The sequence below is a fragment of the Fukomys damarensis genome, unplaced genomic scaffold (genome assembly GCF_012274545.1).
Source record: "Fukomys damarensis isolate Sample0158 unplaced genomic scaffold, DMR_v1.0_HiC HiC_scaffold_8, whole genome shotgun sequence".
Classification (NCBI taxonomy): Eukaryota; Metazoa; Chordata; class Mammalia; order Rodentia; family Bathyergidae; genus Fukomys; species Fukomys damarensis.
The window spans coordinates 17,181,230-17,196,915 of record NW_022900920.1 but is presented as its reverse complement, the minus strand read 5'-3'; the positions used below and the strand labels follow the sequence as shown (position 1 = coordinate 17,196,915).

At 42.4% G+C, this 15,686-nt stretch overlaps 1 pseudogene; it reads left to right on the top strand.

Moving 5' to 3' along the window:
• The first annotated feature begins 9,127 nt into the window (after positions 1-9,127).
• On the top strand, positions 9,128-10,592 carry LOC104868160 (annotated as a pseudogene).
• The last annotated feature ends 5,094 nt before the right edge of the window (positions 10,593-15,686 follow it).

The following is a 15,686-nucleotide window of genomic DNA, read 5'->3' as shown; positions in this document are numbered from 1 at the left end:
AGTTTGAGTCCTATCTTAAGAATTTCTTATTTCCATTTTATGTTTGAAATCAACCAATCTCTTCTGTGTTCCTGCTCTGCACAAGGCTTGGATTTCGGAAGCAAAGGCTGGCTTGCCATAGGGAATGTAAGGAACCACAAGCTACAACCCCTGTTTAGAAGCTTACAAGTTGGCTGGGAAGATAAGACTTCAACATGTAAAAAAAAAAATCACTGATGTTTTAAAGAATTCCTCCTAAGGCCATCTGAGTGGTGTAGACAACACGCAGCTATAGGAGTGGAGGTGACATTGGACAGGATGTTTAGGGCATGAGCATGAAGGGCCCTCTGTATCCAGGCTTCAAAACAGTGAACAATAATGACCTGTTCTGACTAGAGTAGAGGAGTGGGGACTGAACACAGAATTTGGGAATGTTAATCTGGAGAAACATCCAGAGGTTTAGGAAAACAATGAGGCCAGTCAGGAGGCTACTGTAATGTGAGATTCTGAGTTAGGTCAAGGGGTCAACACTCATCAGAGAGAGAGAGAAATACTGAATAACTGAACACAGCAGGGGTGGAGTAAGGGTTCCTATTCACTAGAACTGTGGAAGGACAGAAGCACAATGGCTTAGGGAGTGATCAAGCCCACAGCATAGGCCATCTTTTTCAGGGTCCTGCCCTCAAAAGGACTTGGCACCAGCAGGCTTCCTCTTTGTGGAGTTTTCACCAGAGTCAGGACAGAAAGCTGATGGCGTGGGTCAGATGCTTCTCCCCGGAGCCAGAGAAGAGGCCCCTGTAGCTGGCGGGGTCTTCAGATCATGTCAAAGGCCTTGTGCAGGTGAAGAGCTGGAGACAGAACAGAGGCTGGAGGAGGAGGAGGAGGAGGAGGAGGAGGCAGTAGTCTGGGAAGCCTGGGTTTAGAATCCAGATCTGTACTCATTCTGAGAGATGCAAATGCTAACTGACTGAAGGGCTTCTGTGAAGATTCTGAGAATTAAGTGCAGGTACCATGTTTGCTCTAGTGCCTGGCATGAAGGAGGTACTCCAAAAGGTAGATTTTAATGACAAGATAAAAATCACTGTAAACTTCAGTTAGGCCAAATTTCCTGTTCCATATGATTTCAGGCCAGTCAGGGCTTTACATTTTAAATTTGTCTTAATTCCCATACTTTCCAAGCAAAATACCCTCAGGATCACAAACAAAACATTTTAAGACTCTTCTCAGTGAAAACGTTTAAGGTACTAAATAGACAAATTGTCCTCCCGTGGTTTTGATCTGAGGGCTGACCACTCCCTGTGGAGCAGCCCCCAGGTGTGGCTCTGCCCTGCTCTTGCTGGTGGCTTCAGGGACTTCAGGCCATTTACTCCCTGTCCTGGGTTTTACTTTCTTCCCTTGTACGAGGAGAGGTTTTACCTGGATGACTCCCAACTAATGAATAACATCTCTATGAGACTTTTCAGGAAGCCAAGTTCTTTAACATCTATCATGGCATCTGATTCTAGAACAACAAGCCTCCATCACAGTAGAAACTTGATTTAAATCCCTGCGTCTCACCATGAGTCAGTGAGGACAGCTGACGTCTTGCTGTTCTGATGGTCCATGAGCATACAGCTTTGCGTCATTCTTCTTCACAAACCTGTGAATTCCACAGCCTCAGCTCAATCTCTTAGAAAAGCCACTGAGGCAAAATGAAGCTGAGTATCCACAGCCCTGGAGAAATAGCTCTGAACTAATGTGCTTCTTGTGTACACCGGCATCAGGAAGTGAGGCAACGTTGTGGCACCATGGGAGAAAGCTTCTTTACCTACTGCCCCCCAGTCATAGATTCATGTGCAACAGCATCGGTTTCTCCAGGGTGGAGAGCATGTAGCATTTAACATCTTGTTCTCTATTAAATTTGAGCTTATCAGGTGGTTTTGCATATTCCTAAATTGATATAATTATGCTGGCGGTGAATGGTGATGTAAATTTGCCAATGATGATCATCGATCTATAATTAGTGTAGCTCATGAAATGCTCCGGTGGGCAAATGTTTCCTCCTTCATGATCCCTGATGCCTGAATGCTTCATTCCATTCTTACACAGTAATAGATTTTCAGTTTTTTCCAATCATTGTTATTTGAAGACGTTTCTTACTCTCCTACCTAGAGGCATAGATTTTGGAGGGGGAGGATTTTGTAAAGAATCCCAGAGATAATCTACTCCTTTCTTATTGCAAGAAAATTGAATTCCTGAGAGGTTAAGTGAATTGCTCCAGGTCACAGGGCTGAGAATTAAGGTTCCCGATACCTGTCCAGGACCTTTCAGTGGTCTGCTGAGAAGGGAGGCTGTAGGGCAGTCTCATACTGCCTCGGTGTCATTCCATGAAAAAATACTGGTAAAGAGCCAGGAATCCAAAAGACTGGGACAGCAAAGGACAGAATGGGAGGGAGGATAGTGTTATAAAATTAGACTGGATTATGAATTACAATAGGAAAGCCAACAACACTATTGTCAGTTTATTTTGTAACAAACCCTCACCCTAAATGGCAGCATGAGACAAAGATCACTTCAGCCCCAACAGTATGAAATTTCAGCATTGCATTTTCTATCTGCTCTGAATTTCAGCAATACATCTCGAGGCATGTGTGGTATTAAATCTAGCCAGAAAGGGGGTAGGTCGAGAGCTGCTGGAGTAAATGACTGTACTGGGCATCACCACGGAGACATGTAAGGTCTGTACTGGGCCAGTGAATTGTTTTGTCACACCGAATGGCGAAACAGTTCCTGGAGTCTCTCTGTTTGGGTCCTGCCAAAAAGAGATAAGGAATAGACCATGCTGCAATGTCTCAGGTCGTTGCTCAGTGGGCACTCATTTGTGGGAACTGGGGACAAAGGAAGAAAGCAAGGACAAGTCCTCTTTTATGTTCCCCAGAACCCCAGGGGCACCAGAACCTTCACTCCAGAAGCAATCACCACCCTGCAAGGTGTCGTTCCCATTTCTTCCCCTAGCCACTAAACTCCCTGGGGAGAGTATTGGGATTCTAGGGGTCCGGTAGTCAAACTGGGCAAATCTGGTTACTAGGCATTCTTCTACCATGTCTACTCTTCTTCTACTTTGTTAAATGGCACAGAAAATGAGCTCAAAGTAAAATATCAAAGGTTTATATGTCTTAAAGTACACACCACTGACAAAAAACAGCTAGGTTCATTTTTACCACAAGGATGTCATTGGTCACCTCCCAACTCATGAGAAAGAATCTTTTGTATTAAAAAAAAAAGAATAGCATCTTACCAAATTAAGAAAGCAAAGAAAAGAAGGAAGAAGGAAAGAAAGAAAGGAGGAAAGAGAGAACCTCCAGGACCCAAGTGCCCTTCAGAAGGCCCATTTGGGCTGCTCTCCCTCGGTCCACCCACAGCTAAGAGGTAGTATGACATAAGTGCACTGCTCACGTAGTAAGAGACTGTGGAGTCTGTCCACATGCTCTCAACCAATGGCTTACTGTTACCCTCAGTGACTCCCCAGAAAAAGAAATAAAATGTGATGAGAGGGAGGGGCCTGCCTGGTGATGAGGAGGAAAGATGACCACTATCACTGGTGAAGGCAGAGACACTGGATCTCTATGCTACCTGCAGAATGTTGGAAGCAGGAGAAGGAGGGAAAAGCCACAGACTTAAGAACTGGGATTCCATGGGCAATACAGTTGTTGGAGAGCTAAGGAGCTCCTGGATTCCTATGGCTTGGGGCTGCACAGACTTAGCTTAGGGCTAAGGGTGGATCAGGCCTTGGGAGCCATGCTTTGAGAGCTGCTCATGGTAACTGCCAGTTCTGGTCACCCCAGTGTGGTTCCTTTTCAAATCCTCCTTTGTTTTTCCTCTTGGACACTTTGGTAGAGCCCTGGCTTATAAAAGCAACAGATTTGCCTGGTGTACACAAGGCCCTGAGTTCAATTCCCATTGTTGCAAACAAATGAACAAACCAAAAAAGGAAAAAAAAAACTCCTACTTTTTTGTTTTTTGCAAAATAAACTTCTACAACCAAACAAATGCTTGAATAGCGCAAGAAACACTTCTAATCAAACTCTTTACACTTGAATCGTGGATTCCTGCCTGGACCCAGTTTGAAATTTCACATTAGATAAAACAATTTGTTTGGGATGAAGAAACCTGCTGACGGGAGGCAGACAACTCATCCAGGGGAGGCCATGCCTGCCCAGATCCAGCTTCCCGTTCTGTCAGGCCGTGGGAGAGGAGGCGTCGACATAGAAGGCCACATTGAAATTGAGAGGCCTTGCCTTCTTCCCACCCCTCCCAACCATGGCCTCAAACCCAGAGTGGTGGCAGTGTGTTCTGATGGAGAGAACACCAGAGTGTGTTCATGAAATCTACTCACTGCCCATGTAATCTCGGCTGTCACTGACCCATCCTGACCCGTCATTCATCTCAGTTTTGTCCTCTACAGACTGACAGCCATATGTGACTCTTGCTGGGTTGTATTAAATGAGATGATGGATATTACATCAAGCCTAGAAGTCATGCTCAATCATCAGTACCTATTGTTGTAATTTAATGAGCATAGGTCAACAGAATTTTATTGTAAAGGACCAGATAATAAGCATTATAGATTTTGGAGACCATACTGCCTCTCATGACTGCTCAGCTCTGCCCTTGTACTGAAAGCAGCTACAGACAATATGTAAACAAGCGGGCATGGCTATGTCCTCATAAAACTTTATTTACAAAACAGCAGCTCCTGGCTTCTACAGGCTACCCTGTCCTTGTGGATGAAATAACTAAGAAGGAAGAGAGGAGGTACCAACAGGCCAGCCCACTGCATCTACTCAAGTTCTTTACACATGGAATGGTGAGCAATGGTATGAGTGCTAGATACCACTTTTATTTTACTTGTTTTTATTCAGCAATAGATAACTGATTCCATTTATCAGTTGGAAAACTATACCTAAAAGGCCAGCTTTTCAGTGAAAATTCAGGCACACTGGCCAAATGGATCTCTATTTCCACAGAACTGCAATTTCCTAGACCTGAGTTCACAGAGGCCCCAAAACACCCTTCTGTGGCCTCTTCACTGCCCTTGCTACCTACCGTCGTGCTTGCTGTTATGTTCCTTTCTTCTGAGGTGCTGCTTTCATTTGTTCCTGAACTTCCTCACTCATTTGTGCCATTAAATTCATTCCTATAGGCATTTGAGTTTGTCACTCCCAGATCATAGAGAAGGACTTTTAGGGGGCCAGAGGTCCCTTTTACTTTTTGGGTCACTCAGTTCCTGCCTTATGCTGAGTGCTGTGGCAGAGACAACTAAACTAGCTGCCTATCAAAAGTGTACATGACCTTCCTGGCTGAGAGGCAGTGGCCCTGCCCGGGGATGCATTTTCCAGTTTCACTTCCACACAAGGTGGTCCTAACAGTATCCTCACCCATACAATGAGAGTGCTATAATGTGCAACCTTCAGGACCAAAGCTTTATTTGGGCATATTTTCCCACAATTTCTTTCTCCTTATATAGTTTCAGATAAAGACCCCTATACACACAAGGAACAGACAATCAGAGCACCGAAAGAGCCTAGGTGCCTAAGACCCACACAGAGCAGTGCCACCGTGGACCATGTATTCCCATGATGATGTATAAGAAGTAAACTTGATAGATTCTCTATCAAGATGTTAAAAAATATGGAGTTTATTTTCTGTTTGAAGTTAATTTTATAAGATTCAGCTTTTCATATGTCCTGTTGCACTTATTCTTTAAATAAGACAGTCTTGGGTAGATATTTTTTCTATATATGAGGTAACCAAGTGGGTAAGCCATATACCAGAGGCAGAATTAGATTCAACATGAAGTTAATAAAGCATATGCCTCATGGTCTTTTTGCATGAGGTACTTCAAAATTCTGGAATGTGTTTACAAGGTTATATATTTTTGCAAAATTTGCAAAAGTAAGAGATTTTATCTGCAGTCAGTTAAGACCATTGCTTTGGTCAGCTTTTTAATCAAAATATCTGATACCAGCAGCTCAAAAGAGGACAGGTTCATTTTGACCCATAGATACAAGAGGTTTCAGGGCACAGGCAGCTGGCTCCAAAATAGGAACATGACAGTCAAAGGACTGTCACTGCTCACCTCATGGTGTCCCGGAAGCAGAACACAGCAAGAGCACTAGCTAGAGATGTAACCGGTAGAGGCACCTTCAGTAACTTACCTCCTTCAACTGGACCACGCCTCATAATGGCATGTCTGACTGTGAATATCAGCAGACTGTTCCACCAATGAGCATGGCTCCCCATGGTCCAGTCACCTCTCCAAGAGTCTCTTAGCCAGTCAAGTTGATAGCCGTGATTTAAAGTCACCACCTCTGTCTCTCCATTCCAGCTTTCATCCACTGAGCTTCCTTCTTCCTGGTCTGATACTGGAGAGACTGAGGGATGTTTGGCATCTGGCTAAGGGGACTGTGAACTGGGTAACATTTGTTCATGGGATGCTTTGGTCATAGGTTCGTTCATATTCCCAGTTGATGTTAAGTTTGGAGATACGTCTGTTCATCTAATGTTCATTTGAAAACATCTGGCTGAGGTGACTGAATATTCTGTTTCCATGTTTCCAATCTGTTCCTGCAATCCCATCATGGGACTATTATTTTGTTTTTTGTAAAAACTTAATTTACTGTATCCTGTATTTATGGGGTTCAAGAAGAATTTCATTCTTCCTGCACTGTATAGAATTTCTCGGGGAAATCTCAGGGTTCCACAGGCAAGGAGTCCCCTGGAAATTTCCCGCCTTCTCTGTCTCCTTTATGAAGCCCATCCTGATGCCTCCAAATTTTACTCTTCTATGTATTGTTGGGGAGGCAGAAGAGGCGTGTGTGTCCAAGCTTAATTTCTCATCATTCTCATTTTTAAAAATCTATGGTTACTGAAATAATTTTATATGAATGATCATAATCCTGTCTACTCTCATTTTCCACTTTTGGGGATGTTTTGAGATGGAGAGTGGGTAGGTTGGTTTTACTTTCTTGCTGTTGCTTCAGTTTAATCTTCTTCAACATGAATATTGTCCTAGTTTGTATTTGTTTTCTAGGCTGAGTGAAAAATCATAACCTTACTTCTAATTCTTTTAAAGACTATTCAAACTACAGTTTGTGAAATCATCAAAGAGTGAAATCATGCATCTTGACTTAATCAAATATGAAAAGAAAAATTAATTGTGCTTTTACTCACCCTATTCAGGCTTGAGGAATGTAATTGAGAGATGAGAATTCTTACTTAAAAATGCATTCAAATTCCTCATATTCATTCTCTGAGAAACATCATCTTCATAATTACATGAGTCTCTTATTTGCATTTTCCAAAGTTCATCATCTTTGCTCCTACCAAGTTCCCTGAGATAAAGCTTTCTTTCAGTCAGGGTCCCTAATAATCCATCCCTTGGTCCTCAAAACTCTGGCACAATATCATGATGGTGATTTTCTACACCCACCCTATAATGTGTGTCTGTGATATCCTCAAGAGGCATGCACTGTCCTGCTTTATAAAGAAATCTTAAAAAGCAATGTCACTTAAAATTATGAGTGTCAGCACTGGGCATTAGGCTCAGTGATTCTGCTGCCTGCCTCACCAGTGCAAGGACCCGAGTTCAATCTCCAGTACCAAAAATAAATAAATAAATAAATAAATATGAGTGTCAGCTCACTTGATGTCTGTAGAGTAGTCAGATTCACAGAGACAAAAAGTAGAATGGGGTTCCGGGGGAGGGGAGTTGTTGAATGGGTTTCAGGTTTGCTAGGAGAGTTCTGAGGATTGGTGGGAGATGGTGCTGCATGGTCAGGTTAGTGTACTTAACACAACTGAGCCGAACACTCAAGGAAGGTTAGGACGGTACATCTTGTGCTATATGAATTTTACCACAATTTAAAATGTCTAGGAAGAATGCCCAATGAATTTATGTTAGACTCATTTACCTTATTTTTCTCTGGGTATGTCAATGAGTCATATATTGGTAACTTTTATCAAAAATTAAGACCCAGTAAGTCTAGGCATCTGAATATTTTTAAGAGCTTTGGGGAATTCTGAAACCTTGAAGCTAAGATTCTCTATTAGATTATTAGACTAGAAAGGACCAACGTATTAAGAGTTAGAATTCCTACTATTATCTGATAGCAAATGGTTCCATTAGCTTATTTTGGGTCCCACTCAATGGCAAGCTCTTTGGGAAATGAAATATGTTCTTTCCCCATGTGTCTGTCCCCTGAAGCAACTAACACAGGGCCTTAAAAGAATGTTCAATAAGTAGCTGCTATGTTGGGATAGGAAGAAATGCTAAAGTATAATTATTCTTCACGAGGCAGCCTTACCCTGTGGAGTGTCTGTCAAAGGTTACTAGCCTTAAATATCTACGAAGGGTTACCTGCCTTTGTTTTCCCATAAGACATTAGCCAGTTGTGCTCTGTGACTTTTGTACACTTCCCTGACCTTTTAGAATAAAATATATCTTTGAGAGGATTGGGATTTACAGGTTTTTACTGGTACAATCACAAGAGACTCTTCCTAAATGTACAGCCTCATAGTTCTTCTGTGAAAATTTAGAAATCATAAAAAAAAACCAAAACAGTTTCTCTCCTTTTATCAGGTCCATTAGTACCTTGGATCTTTCTAGCCTAACAAGACAGCTAAGTGTCCAGATGATAGGTATGTGTCATAAGCACAGCTCTTGCTGAGAAAGCTTCTCCTGCTGTATGAAGGATGACCAAGAGCTCTGGTTACCTAAATGCTGGGCTGAGACCAGCATCACACAGCCAAACATGTGAACAAGTAAACTGTTTACAATAGGGGCTTCCATGGTTGTTATAGCGAAAATATTTACAACAAAGTAAGAACACATCAGTGCAAAACCAAATGTTTATTATTCTGCATTCCTAAACTCTGTCTTAAGCATACTATAATCAGAAAGAAAAATAAACCTCTCTGGATTCCCTCCCTCTCACTGGCAGGGGGCGTGGGTAATGAGCTCAAGGCAGCAGCCAGGAATTTCCTAACCACATAACCTCTCAGAATTGAGTGAAACTGACACTGTTTCTGGATCATCCTCTCTTTAAGAAAGCGTAACTCCTACCATTGAGCTAAATGTGCTGTGCGTGACACTTGGAGAAATAAAAAGATGTATAAGCCTGTTGATCCCTACTCTGGGATACAATCCACCTATAACTACAGGGGAGAGGAGGTGCTTGCCCCTCAGGTATTTCTACACATTTCCAGTCCCATCTTTACTTTATCAAGTTGAACTTTCTGTGGGAGGACGGCAATTTAATGGGAAAGGAAAGACAGGCTTTGAAACATGATGCTGCTGCTGAAAGCTTTGAGGATCCTACTCAGTGAGCCCCCACCCAAGGGGCTGGAGATGAATGAAAGAGAATCAGAAGAAGAAAATCTCAATAAATCTGAAATAAGCCAAGTGTTTGAAAGTGCACTTAAGCGGAACTCGCCTGTGAATTCTCAGGCTGGCCTGGGACAGCGGTCCAACCCACATGAAGAACTTTGTGAGCAGGGTTTATGTTAGGGAGTTTCTAGGGGAAGGGAAGAGCAAAAAGATTTCCAAGAACAATGCCTCTATTGCTGTTCTTGAGGGGTTGAAGAAGCCGCCACCTTTGCCTGCAGTTGAGCGAGTGAAGCCATGAATAAAAAAGAAAACTAAACCTATAGGCATGTTACAGATGAGCCCCGAACATGGCCAGGGGAAGAATCCGGTTAGCAGACCAGCCCAGACCCAGCAGGCCAAAAAGGAACCAGAGTACATTCTCCTCACAGAAGGCAGCCTCCCACTCTGCAGGGAGTTTGAGATGCAGGTAAAGGTTAGAAACCACCCTACAGAAGGCATGGGCACCGACAGGAGGGTGGCCAAACACATCGCAGCTGAAATCATGCTGGAGATCCTTGGGTTTTCAACTTCCTCAAGCTCAGCCCACCAAATCAGCGCTCAGGTCAGAGGAGAAGACACCAGAAAAGAAACCAGGGGATGGAAGAAAAGTAACCTTTTTTGAACCTGGTTCTGGGGATGAAAATGGGCCTAGTCATAAAGAAGATGAATTTAGGATGCCTAGTCGTAGTCATCAGCAGCTGCCTGCTGCACTTCTTCCCATGGTGCCTGAGGTTGCCCAGGCTGTAGGAGTCAGTCAAGAACATCATTCCACAGATTTCTCCAGGGCAACTCTGAATCCTGTCAAGGCTACTGCAACTGCCATGATAGCCTGAGAATTGTTGTATGGGGGCACATTGCCCACGGCTGAGACCATTTTAAAGAATAACATCTCTTCAGGCCACGTGCCCCATGGACCCTCTCAAGACCCTCTGAGCAGCTGGACTATCTTTCCACAGTCCAGTGGTTCTGGATTGAATACAAAACTTACCCCAAAACAACAAGAATGAATTCGTATCTCTTGTAAATTTCTCCTCTCAACCACCTCTGATCAGCCACGGTATTGGCAAGGATGGGGAGTCTTGACATGATACAGCTGCGCTGAATATTTTCAGCCCGCTATCAGAGTTGGACCAACAAAGTACAGATGCCAAGAATAGGAAACGGACCAGTGTCTGTGTGGAAGGCGCTGAACCTTTTCTGGCCTTGAACCATTATAAAATCCAACATATGTACTGAAGATACTGAACCTGCTTTGAAAATCTGAAATTTCTGATAACTCCAGTAGTCTGAGAGTCGTGGCAGAGAAAAACGTGGGCAGCAGTAGTGAAGACCATGGATGCACCCTGGGGCACCCCCCTGCTGGGCTTGCTGGGGGGGCCACACTGCTCTGTGAGCCCAAGACCCCTGCACAGGAGCGGCCTCTGTGGGATGGAGGGGCCTGTTGGCAGCCGGGCTCCGCCAGGAAACCAGTAGCCCCAGGCCCAGGCACCCCAGTGCTTTGGCAATTTTTTTTTCCTCCTATGTGAAAAACGAAACAGAAAGCAAACCGGCTCAGTCATACACTTGGGGACAACCCTGGATAGCCACTCTGGAAAGAGGCCTTCGACTGGCCCCAGAACTAAAAGCACCAAGGAATCAAATGTTTCCTACTCAGTGTAACCTAATCTTTCCAGCGTGCCCTGGCCCCACCTCCTCATGTAGGGACCACAGCACAGATACTGCTTTCTCTTCCTACAGTGATGCGTCTTCTCAGTTTCATTATTTTCTTTTTATTGATACGACACTATATAAAATTTGCATTGGAGGGTTTCTCGGTTGTATCTAGTTATATAGCATAGTTTAAAAACTTGTCTGAGACTGAATTTATCAGTAATCTAACCGGCAGAGATCATATCCATGTGTATGTGGTTCTACATTTTTATTTTATTGGATTAACCCAAGACCATTTTGCTGATGCAAATTGTGTGCCCCCTGGTCTAGCTGAAACCGTCCTGGACTTCTCAAAAATTTTGGCAGAGACTCCCGCAGTTGTATAAATTGGATAATGTAGGAATTTTACACTTTAAGTGATTATTTGGTCCTTTTCTATTTTATTTTTATTTTTGCTAATGAAACAGGACTTAAATGAACTTTGATTCTTGTTTTAAAGATTATTAAACAATCGTGTCTACACCTACGCCTCTTGAGGGTGTAGCGTTCACAATACACCACAGGGTAGGAGCTCCATGCAGTGCATCCAGACCCGTAGGCTGGTTTTCTTTGAGTGCTTGACACTGTTAGTGACATTTCCACGTAGGGCCAAGGAGAATGACTGTCTGTACGCTCAGCCGTGTTGCTCTCGACGTTCAGTGCACACAGTGTGTGTGGGGAGGACCGTTCTGGTCCAGATGACAAGCGTAATAGCTTTGCAAGCTAAGTACCGTTTGCACTCATTGTTTACCCTGGAAAATTTTCTCCCCGTGGAATGTAAGTAAAACTTAACGCTTGTCACCAATACACGGTAATACCAAGATTTTTGTTAATTTCTTTTCAAATGGCACTACTGCTAGGTCGGTCCCCTTTCTGTCTCATTCCCCTGCCCCCCACTTTTTAAGAAAAAGTGTGTAATGCTTGGCCATTCTATCTGGCCAAAATATCAAAATAACTTTGAATGAAACCACTGATGAATAAACAGCTACTAATAAAAAAGAGAATTAAAAATAATTGTTATTTAAAACCAAGATTCCTCACGTTATGAGCTGCAAGCTTGCCTGAATAACCGAATAATCGAGTTCTTTAAAAATCTCTGAGTCTGTTACTTTTGACTTGACTGCAGAAGAAATAGTAAGATCAAGTCCTTGCCCGAGCAGGGTTTGGTTCATCTGTTAACTCATTCAACTGGTAGTTATTGCACGGCTGCTGTGTGCCAGGCTCTGTGAGGTGCTGTGGATCTGAAAGTCGGCAGAACTTTATATCTGTGTGAGAAACAGATATTGGACATAAGTATACAATATATTTTTTAAGTGAGCAGTTTCATTCAGATGTAATTTTGCAGTAAGCTACACATATTTAAAGTGTTCAATATAATAAGACTTGACCTACGTATATGTATTCACATTATCACCTCATCAAGACAGTGAATGTATCCATCACCTCCAAAGGGTTCTTCTGGTTCCTTAGTGTTATGGCTGTATCTAGATGTCCCCGCAAAGCCTCATGTGGTCATAGGTGAGGATTTTTCAGAGGTGGCTGGATTTAGAATGTGTGATGCTGAGATTAAGTGTGTGATGCTAGCGTTAAGTGTGTATTATGGGATCGAGGATGTGATGCTAGGATTAAAGGTGCCCCACCCTGGGTGTGAGTGCTACCCCCCTAAGGGTGAGTAACCTGGATAACATAGAAGAGACAGAAAGAAGGCTGTTGCTGCTGCTGCTTGCTGCTGCCTTCCTGCCCTGCACTGCACTGTTTCATCTCTGTGATGCCCCTCTGCCGTGCTACCCTGCCTGAGAGCCAGCTGACTATGGACTGATCACCTCTACAAACTGTGAGCAAAATAAATCTTTCTTCCTTTAACTTGTGGGTGTCAGGTATATTGTCTCAGCAGTGTGAAAAGTAAATAAGATACTTAGTAATCCCTCATACCTGCCCCTGCTCAGTTCACTGTCCTAAGTAACTGCAGACCTGCTGTCACTATAGAGATGTTTGCATTTCTTTCAGATTTTATATAAATAGAATCAGGCAGTATATACCATGATTTCCGGGGGCTTTCCTTGCTCCTCTTATGAGCTTCTGTAATCACTAAAAAGAAGAAAGGGTATTGCCTCAATGTGCATTCATTTAGCTATAAATGTCTCTAATTTCTCATTCTTTATAGCTGAGCATGACTCCATTTGATTAAAAAAAAACAACAACATTTTCTTTATCCAGTCTCCGGTTGATGGGCAGTTGGCCTATTCTCAAGTTTTAGCTATTATAAACTGTGCTGCTATAAACATGGGTCCACATATATCACTGTGGTATGATTCTTTTAATTCTTTTGGGAAGATACCCAGCAGGGAAATAGCTGGATCCAACAGTTACTTTAATCCTAGTTCTTGGCATATCTCCAAACTGACTTCCACAGTGGTTGCACCAGTCTACACTCTCACCAACGGTGGAGCAGGGTTCCTCTTTCCCTGTGGCCCCGCCAGCATTTCTTATTGGTTGATTTCTTGACAGCAGCCATTTTTTTTTCTGGGGTGAGGTGGAATCTCAGCATTGTTTTCATTTTCATCTCTCAAATGACCAGTGATGTGGAACAGCTTTTCATGTTTATTTGCTATTTCTACTTCTTTGTCTGAGAAACGTCTGCTCATTTCAGTTGCTCATTTTTGGTTTGGATCTTTAAATTTGGGAGGTCTGATTTTTATTTTTTAGTTCTTTGTATATTCTAGATAGTAGACCTTTGTCTGAGGAACAGCTGGTGAAAATTTTTCCCACATTGTGGGTCGTCTATTCATGCTGATGTGGGTGCACATTGAGGCAATACTCTTAAGTGAAATAAATAGGGCACACATGTGTAAATACCAAATAGTTTCTCTGGTGTGAGAAACTGAAAGGGTAAATAAGGATTTTAAGAACGGCTCAATAGATATTATGAAAAAGGAAGAAAATGTCCAAAGGGGAAGGGGAGGTGGGAGGGATTGGGGAAAGGAAAGACGGGAATCAAATTAATATGAGAAAATGAAACAAAGACTTTGTAAATAGGGAGGAGTGGAGGGGTAAAGGAATGGGGAAAAATAAGAACCAAGATAGATTATACACAGATTTCCAGTGGTGAATGTCATTATATTGTACACCTAAAAATGTACCAGTAGAATTAATTTTTTTAGAAAAGAAAAAGAAGAAAGGGGAGGACAAAGTCATTCTAGTAGAAGGCTGAAACTTCACTGGTTTTTATGGTTTCTATTTAACCTCTATAGCTTGTTAAACTTCGGTCAAAAATTTTAATTTATTTGTTCAAATATTGACAGATAATTCTCTACTTGCGGTCCAGTGGGTGGTGGAGACACTAAGAAGAAGGAGGAGGAGGAAGAAGAAGAACAGAGGAGAAGGAGGAGAGAGAGAGGGAGAGAGAGAGGGAAAGAGAGAGAGAGAGAGGAAGAGAGAGGGAGATAGAGGGAGGAGGGAACAAAAATTAGTGAATATCTTTTAAAAACTTTTGCTCAAAAAGTAAAGACATTAGGAATTCCTGGAACCAATTCCCAGCTACCACATGAAGAAGCAAGAAAATTAAGACACTTCTCTGTAGAGCATTTTCCCTTCCCTTTTTTCCTGTACCAGACAGTTTAGACTTGATGAAGGATTGTTTTATGCCTTCTCTACTCTGCTCAGCTAGTCTTATCTCTTGACACCCCAGAAAGACTGTGGCACTAGGTATATGTAGATTTATGATCCTTTTTACATTGCTTTAACATTGCAATTTCTTAGGAAGAAGGGAAAGTGGGAGGGATAGGGGAAGGGGGAGGGGGAGGGGGAAGGAAAGAAGGGAATCGAATTAGCATGAGAAAATGAAAAAATGGAAACCACATCTTTGTAAATAGAGAGGGGTGGAGGGATTGGAGGGAGGGCAGGGGAATGGGGAAAAATAAGAATCAAAATGTATTATGTAAAAGTACAAATCTCCAATGACAAATGTCATTATATTGTATACCTAATATGTACCAATAAAATTATTTAAAAAATAAAAATGAAATTGCAATTTCTCATACCTAAAAACATTTTCCTCTAAGTATTTACTTTTATATTTATTTTAAGGTTATAAATCTGAATAGTCTTTACATGACATTTGCCAATGAAGCTCATGAAATGGCTTGAGGAAAAGTGATATCCAGCCATGAGGTAAGTTTCCCTGGAGAAAGGATCAAGTCAGCTTAGTTTGGGCTTGGAGTCCACCCAGATCTCAATGAGATGTGGGGGATGTGGCACAAACATGACCACAGAGATAACCACTGTGTGTCCTTTTGAAGAAAGGGGAGGAAAAATACTAGTGGGCAACCCAAACTCATCTGCTGTGCTAGAGAAAGTCACATAGACCCCAGATTCAGAGGAGACTAGTGAACAGGATATTTGCTCCTCTAGAGGGAGGGGTTTTTGCTTTTGAAAATCAACTTTTCCTACATGAGACAAGTTCTTTCCTGAATCCTTCAATTCTTCATTTGCAAAGTTTTAGAGATTTGAAGTACTCTCCACTTTTCAATAAGACTAGCTCAGTATCAAATGGTATCCATGTCTATGGTGATAATTTGTAAGGCATCATCCTGCATGTTGAAAATGTTTAATT